The sequence below is a fragment of the Centruroides vittatus genome, unplaced genomic scaffold, assembly GCF_030686945.1.
Source record: "Centruroides vittatus isolate TY-2023 unplaced genomic scaffold, ASM3068694v2 contig_1629, whole genome shotgun sequence".
Lineage (NCBI taxonomy): Eukaryota > Metazoa > Arthropoda > Arachnida > Scorpiones > Buthidae > Centruroides > Centruroides vittatus.
The window spans coordinates 1-5,498 of NW_027120990.1; the positions used below are offsets into that span (position 1 = coordinate 1).

The following is a 5,498-nucleotide window of genomic DNA, read 5'->3' on the forward strand; positions in this document are numbered from 1 at the left end:
TAGTTATAACATACTTTTGTATATTCCTGAAACTTCTATGAGAGATTCTAGTGTAGCATTGTACCATTTAATATTTCCGTGTTATTATATTGTAAATTACTCTATTTTAAAGCCGATTTAAGCTAATTAATCAAAAGAAAAGTTGAATTAATCAAAGAAAATTGCACTTACTTCTTGACTTTTTGAACATATTCGGAATCAGAGAACTCTTGAGCCTTCAGATGCACTCCCATTGCTGAATCTATTTTGAAATGTACAAGATTTAACAGGTATTTCACTTAATTGATAATCTCTTGTTAATTTTACTTCGATGTGGAATTACAGTACATAAATTCGAACCGCAAATTAAAAAAATCTATCTTACCTCCAATAATGTCTAAGGTACAAAGTGAAACAAAAGATATAACATTGACCTCTTGGCCGTTAGAACTTTCCAACTTTTTAACTAAGGTACACGAATGACGATTAAAAACAGAAATAAAATCATTCAAAATTCGGAAATGGAAAGCTGGCGTTAACAATTTTCTTCGATTTCTCCATTTTGTCCCTGAACTAATTACCGAAATAATTATATATATATATCATATATATATAAATATATAATATATATAATATATTATTATATATTATATAATATATATTATAAATAATAATATAATATATATATATAAATAAAATATATATATATATATATTTAAATTTATTAATACTTTATAAATTAAATTATTTAGAATAAGAGAAGAATTTACGGATAAATTAATACAATCAGGTTGAATGCAACCTCTTTTATGCATACGATATCCTGCGGATGGAGTTTCAAATATAGAGTAATGCTTTTTCTATGGATAATCGTTTTCCATAGATTATCCAGGAAAAAATCCGAACAATTCTTTCATTCTCCTATTAAAATTATGTACTACGTATTTGTATAAGTATATTGTATTGTAATATTGTTATGTAAGAGCGATCATAATAAAAATGTTATTCATATATCATCTGATGTTATCATATTTTGATAACATCAGATGATATATTAATATAAATAAGTTCAAAGGACAGCGATTCCAACACTCCCGGCTTCTGTACCGGGAGTGTTGGAATCGCTGTCTATTGAACTTATTTATATCATATCCGAAAAGATAATATTATATAATGTGATGACGAGCTGTTTCATAGATTCTGGTCAAAATGGTAATAGATTATATGTCATATACAAAAAATAAATGTCGATCGGTAAGCAAATTTTTAAGGAAAATAAGTTACGTGTTTTTGAAAACTATGTTTTAAGTTAGATAAAACTTAAAACTAAATATCTCAAGTTAAATTATGCCTAGTCAGAAGTGGTATCTGTTTATTTAATTAACTTGTTGGTTACTACACTATAAGAGTATATATGTAAGTTGTATACTAAGTACTGTACATTATTACTTACCTTATAGTTTTGCAAACTGTGATATGATCAATTATCCAAATTTTCATCAACAGCACAGTTGCTAGATATTGCAAAAATATCATCTTAATTTTTTGGTGATAGCGCTCCATCCTTATTCAGTGCTATTTCTCAGGCACAAATACCACTTAATATGGTTGGAGCGCTATCTCCAAAAGTCATCCATTCAATACAATAACATTTCTATTCTTCTCTGTTTATTTTCCTCTATATTACTATTTTGTGAATCGAATTGCTATAATAGCAAATTGGAAAATTTCAAGCATTTACTAGAAAAATGAAAATTGCTAGTGTTTTATCACACAACTTTAGCATTCATTTGGGAAGCAAGTAAACGGTTCAACCTTTTACTACTAGTAAGCTATAAGTAAAAACTAGCTTACAATCAAAAAATCTGTAATCTTCAATTAAACGCCTACATTTAACTCTAATCACATGACCCGCTGTTTTAAAAAATTATATTCGTTGCTTGTTCTCAGGAATTCAATTCTCAGAAACTTATTCAAATCTTAAAAGTTCTCAATCCTTACAAGTATTTCGATTCTACTCTTGGTGATCGAAACGGTTAAGGCATCAGCCTTATTGCTCCGGGGGACCTTAGATCGAATCCGGCAGCCCATCCCTATACCCGGTAGTTCCCATTGTGAGCCTGGTCTAACCATGATTGATATGAAAAAGATCTTCTTAATCCATAAGATGGAAAGAGACAAAACAATATAAAAACAACTCTACTATATTATAAAAACTAGGAAATCGCGCGACTTTGTCGCATCGCGATAGAATTGAAGCGGGGCCGAAAGTAAAGAAGCGATCCCTGCACCTGTAAGGTACAGAAGAAGCGATTCTTGTACTTGACGGACGCGGACTGGCGAACGTTGCCCTTGCCCCTTTTTGGTACCTGCAGGCCACAGGAGACACGATCCTTGCACTGGCCAAGTACGGAGAGACGATCTAAGAACAAAGCAATCGATGGCAATTGCTTTGTTCTTGTGTTTTGTCCATTTTTCGTGCCTATTTTCCGTTAGGCCACGCAATGCTGTTTTTATTTTTGACCTCTTGGCCTAAATTCCGTTAGGTGCGCTCAGTCGCATTAGAGGGCACGGATATTGTCACTGTAATACTTTTGTACATCGAAAAAGAAGTCATGGATTCCTATGGCTCTGTTATCTATAACAGAGCCATAGGAATACAACCCTTTTCTGGTTCTGTTATAGATAACAGAGGAAAAGTATGATAATTGGTCAAAAATCAACCCTCTCCAAAGATTTTTGCATTTTTGGACTCAGGGAACCTTCAAACATTAGAAATGAAAAAATATTCGGGTTTTTTTTCTGTTTGTATGGATGTTAATGTGTATGGGGGGGAGAACGATTTTCTTCGCCATCTGTGAAGCGTTATAACTCCTGTCCTTTCGAAAATTTCCAAAATTCTGCAGGTTGGCTTTTTATTAGGGGGGTTGATGCTATTAAATTTTGGTAATTAAAAGTTCATAGGATGGGAAGAAAAGGGGAGTCGTGTGTCGTGTCTCGAGTAGGATCAGACTTAATGACGATTTTACTGGTTATTAGCATTTACAATTTTTTTTTTATTTATTAAAACTCATCCCTACACTCAAAGTAAAGCTTTTTGCCATTTTATAGTAATTAAAAATGTAGATTTTTAATAAAATATCGTAACAGATGCCACCAAAATATTGCCAGGAAAGTTAATTCGTTGCTAAATTTTTTACATTTAAATGGACCTACAATACATTTCTGAATTCTTCGTCTCAATTAATGGAAAATGGCAAAGTTTAATAAAAATCGATCAAACAGATTTTGAGAACGAACATAATTCTTTAAGCTTTTTAGAAGCTTCGCTAACCCTTCGCCTCAAATATATATCGTATTCCATTTTCTATATATTTTTATCAATAACAAATCAAATTTTTTAAATTTAAATATAATTTTTATTTTTTTACGAAATTTTAAAAAAGTATATACGGTAGACCTCCCCTATAACACGAGTTCATGTAACACGGATTCGTATAACACGGCTAAAAAATTGCGATCGGGTTCGAATAATACGCTAAAAGAGACTCGTACAACACGGTAAAACGTCATTGCCGACTCGTGTCGCAACAGGATTGGTCGAATCTGGACCAATAGCGGATATTGTACAAACCCTTCAGTTTAAACGAGCACTGGACCTACTAAAAAACATTTATTATTTAACGGCCGTAAAAATTATATTTTTATTAACGATGTCTCCAAAGTTAAGTTATTTTTCTGCGAAAAATTCCCCAATCAGGAAACATGCGCCCACCATTCGATGAGCCGCTCCGCGACGAAAACAAGCTTAAGCAATGTCGTCGTCGAATGGCGCACACTCGGTAAGTAATCCTACAATTTTTTGTTTGTAGCATAGTTTATATGGATTATAGCCAAGAAAATTATACGTGATTTGGAAATGTTGAGTCAAATTAGTCTAGAATCGATTAATTTTATGGAAGAAAACCTTTCAAACAGCCATAGCCCCTAACGGCACAAGTGCCAGGCTGTGATTGGCTCATGTATTTAAGTGACTCGTACAACACGGATTCATATAACACGGAACGTATCTACCGTGTTATAGGGGGGTCTACTGTATATAGCTCATTAAATTTTCATATACGTTATTTATAAATAAGGGATTTTAAATGATTTTTCAAGACTATAAATGGGAAAACTATTTGGATTCTCTAGCTTCAATTTTAAAGAATTTAAAAAAAATTTTTTTTCTATCGAAAAAGTATTATATTTTTAACACCATCTGCTGAATATCGTGTACCGTACATAACCAGCTTATATTACACTTACCTTGTCAGCAATCCAGTTCCTAACCATCCTTGCAGAAAGGTATAGGGCCAATTCTTATCGATAAGATCACTGTCGTTTAAAACTACCTAAATATTTTATGATGCACATAAATATAAAATTATTAATTAAGCACTTTTTTGGTTATTAACACTCTTACTTCAGCAAATTTTGGACAATGAATTATAACAAGTTTGAAGAAGTTCCATCGAATTTGATATACTTTTTCATCTTTGTAGATATTGCACCAATAATTAACAGTATTGTTAAGCCCTATTTAAATATTTATTTATATAAATTTTTATAAACGTAAAAATTATTTTATAAAATACTCACATACTCCAGGATGATATTCTTTTTCTCTCTGCTCTTTACTTTTGGTTAATCTTATCTTAATTAAAGTATAGATGAATGGAAGTGACGAACAAATAGGGATTTCGCTTTCTTTTCTGCTGTGTTTTATCCAAAAATAAAATCCGAAAAATATCGAGAAAAATGCCACAATTAATAACTCACTAAACATTATAAGAGTTCTAAATTAATGCCTTAAAATTTTACGATTTTAAAAACATATCAATGGCGAATAAACTTATATTAGTCTAATGAAAGAATTAGCGTAATATAACATCCCTTAAGAAATATCAAATAAAATAACCAATAAGTAAATGTATAGATATCTTAGTTTAAAAAATATTAGATTATTTAAGAGACTTTCGACTCCTCTCAGTCGATATCATACGTCAGTCACATGGTTTATGTATGAGTCAACTCCTTATAATTTATCTAAGTCCAGTCCATCGATTAAATAATTATTGATCTCAGATTTGTCTCCAAAACATTCTTAAAAATAACAAAAATAAATAGAAAATCGCGCGACTTTGTCGTATCGCGATAGAATTCAGGCGGAGTCGGAAAGAAAGAAGCCATCCCTGCACTTGTCAGGTATGAAAGAGGCGGTTTAAGAACAAAACAATCGAAGGCGATGCACAGAATGACTTTAAATGTGAGACGTTCCGTCTTACATTTAAGTGTATATTTAAGTGCGATTATCCGCTCGATATAAGTGTATATTTCTATTTTATAACTGTATTTGGAAGAATTTTCGACTAAACATATGTTTATTGTAGGCTGGGCCGGATTAACGCACTTTGGGGCCTAAGACATTTCTTCCTACCGGGCCACCTCCCTCTCCCACAAGAAATAATGCACACAAC

General features: G+C 31.9%; 1 long non-coding RNA gene across 1 annotated transcript; it reads right to left on the reverse strand.

Moving 5' to 3' along the window:
• Positions 1 to 424: 424 nt before the first annotated feature.
• Positions 425 to 4,806, reverse strand: LOC136968836 (uncharacterized). Its single transcript, XR_010879710.1, has 4 exons — positions 4,621 to 4,806; positions 4,445 to 4,557; positions 4,288 to 4,373; positions 425 to 552 (listed from the first exon to the last, which is right to left on the reverse strand). It is a non-coding gene; the product is annotated as an uncharacterized lncRNA (long non-coding RNA).
• Positions 4,807 to 5,498: the final 692 nt, after the last annotated feature.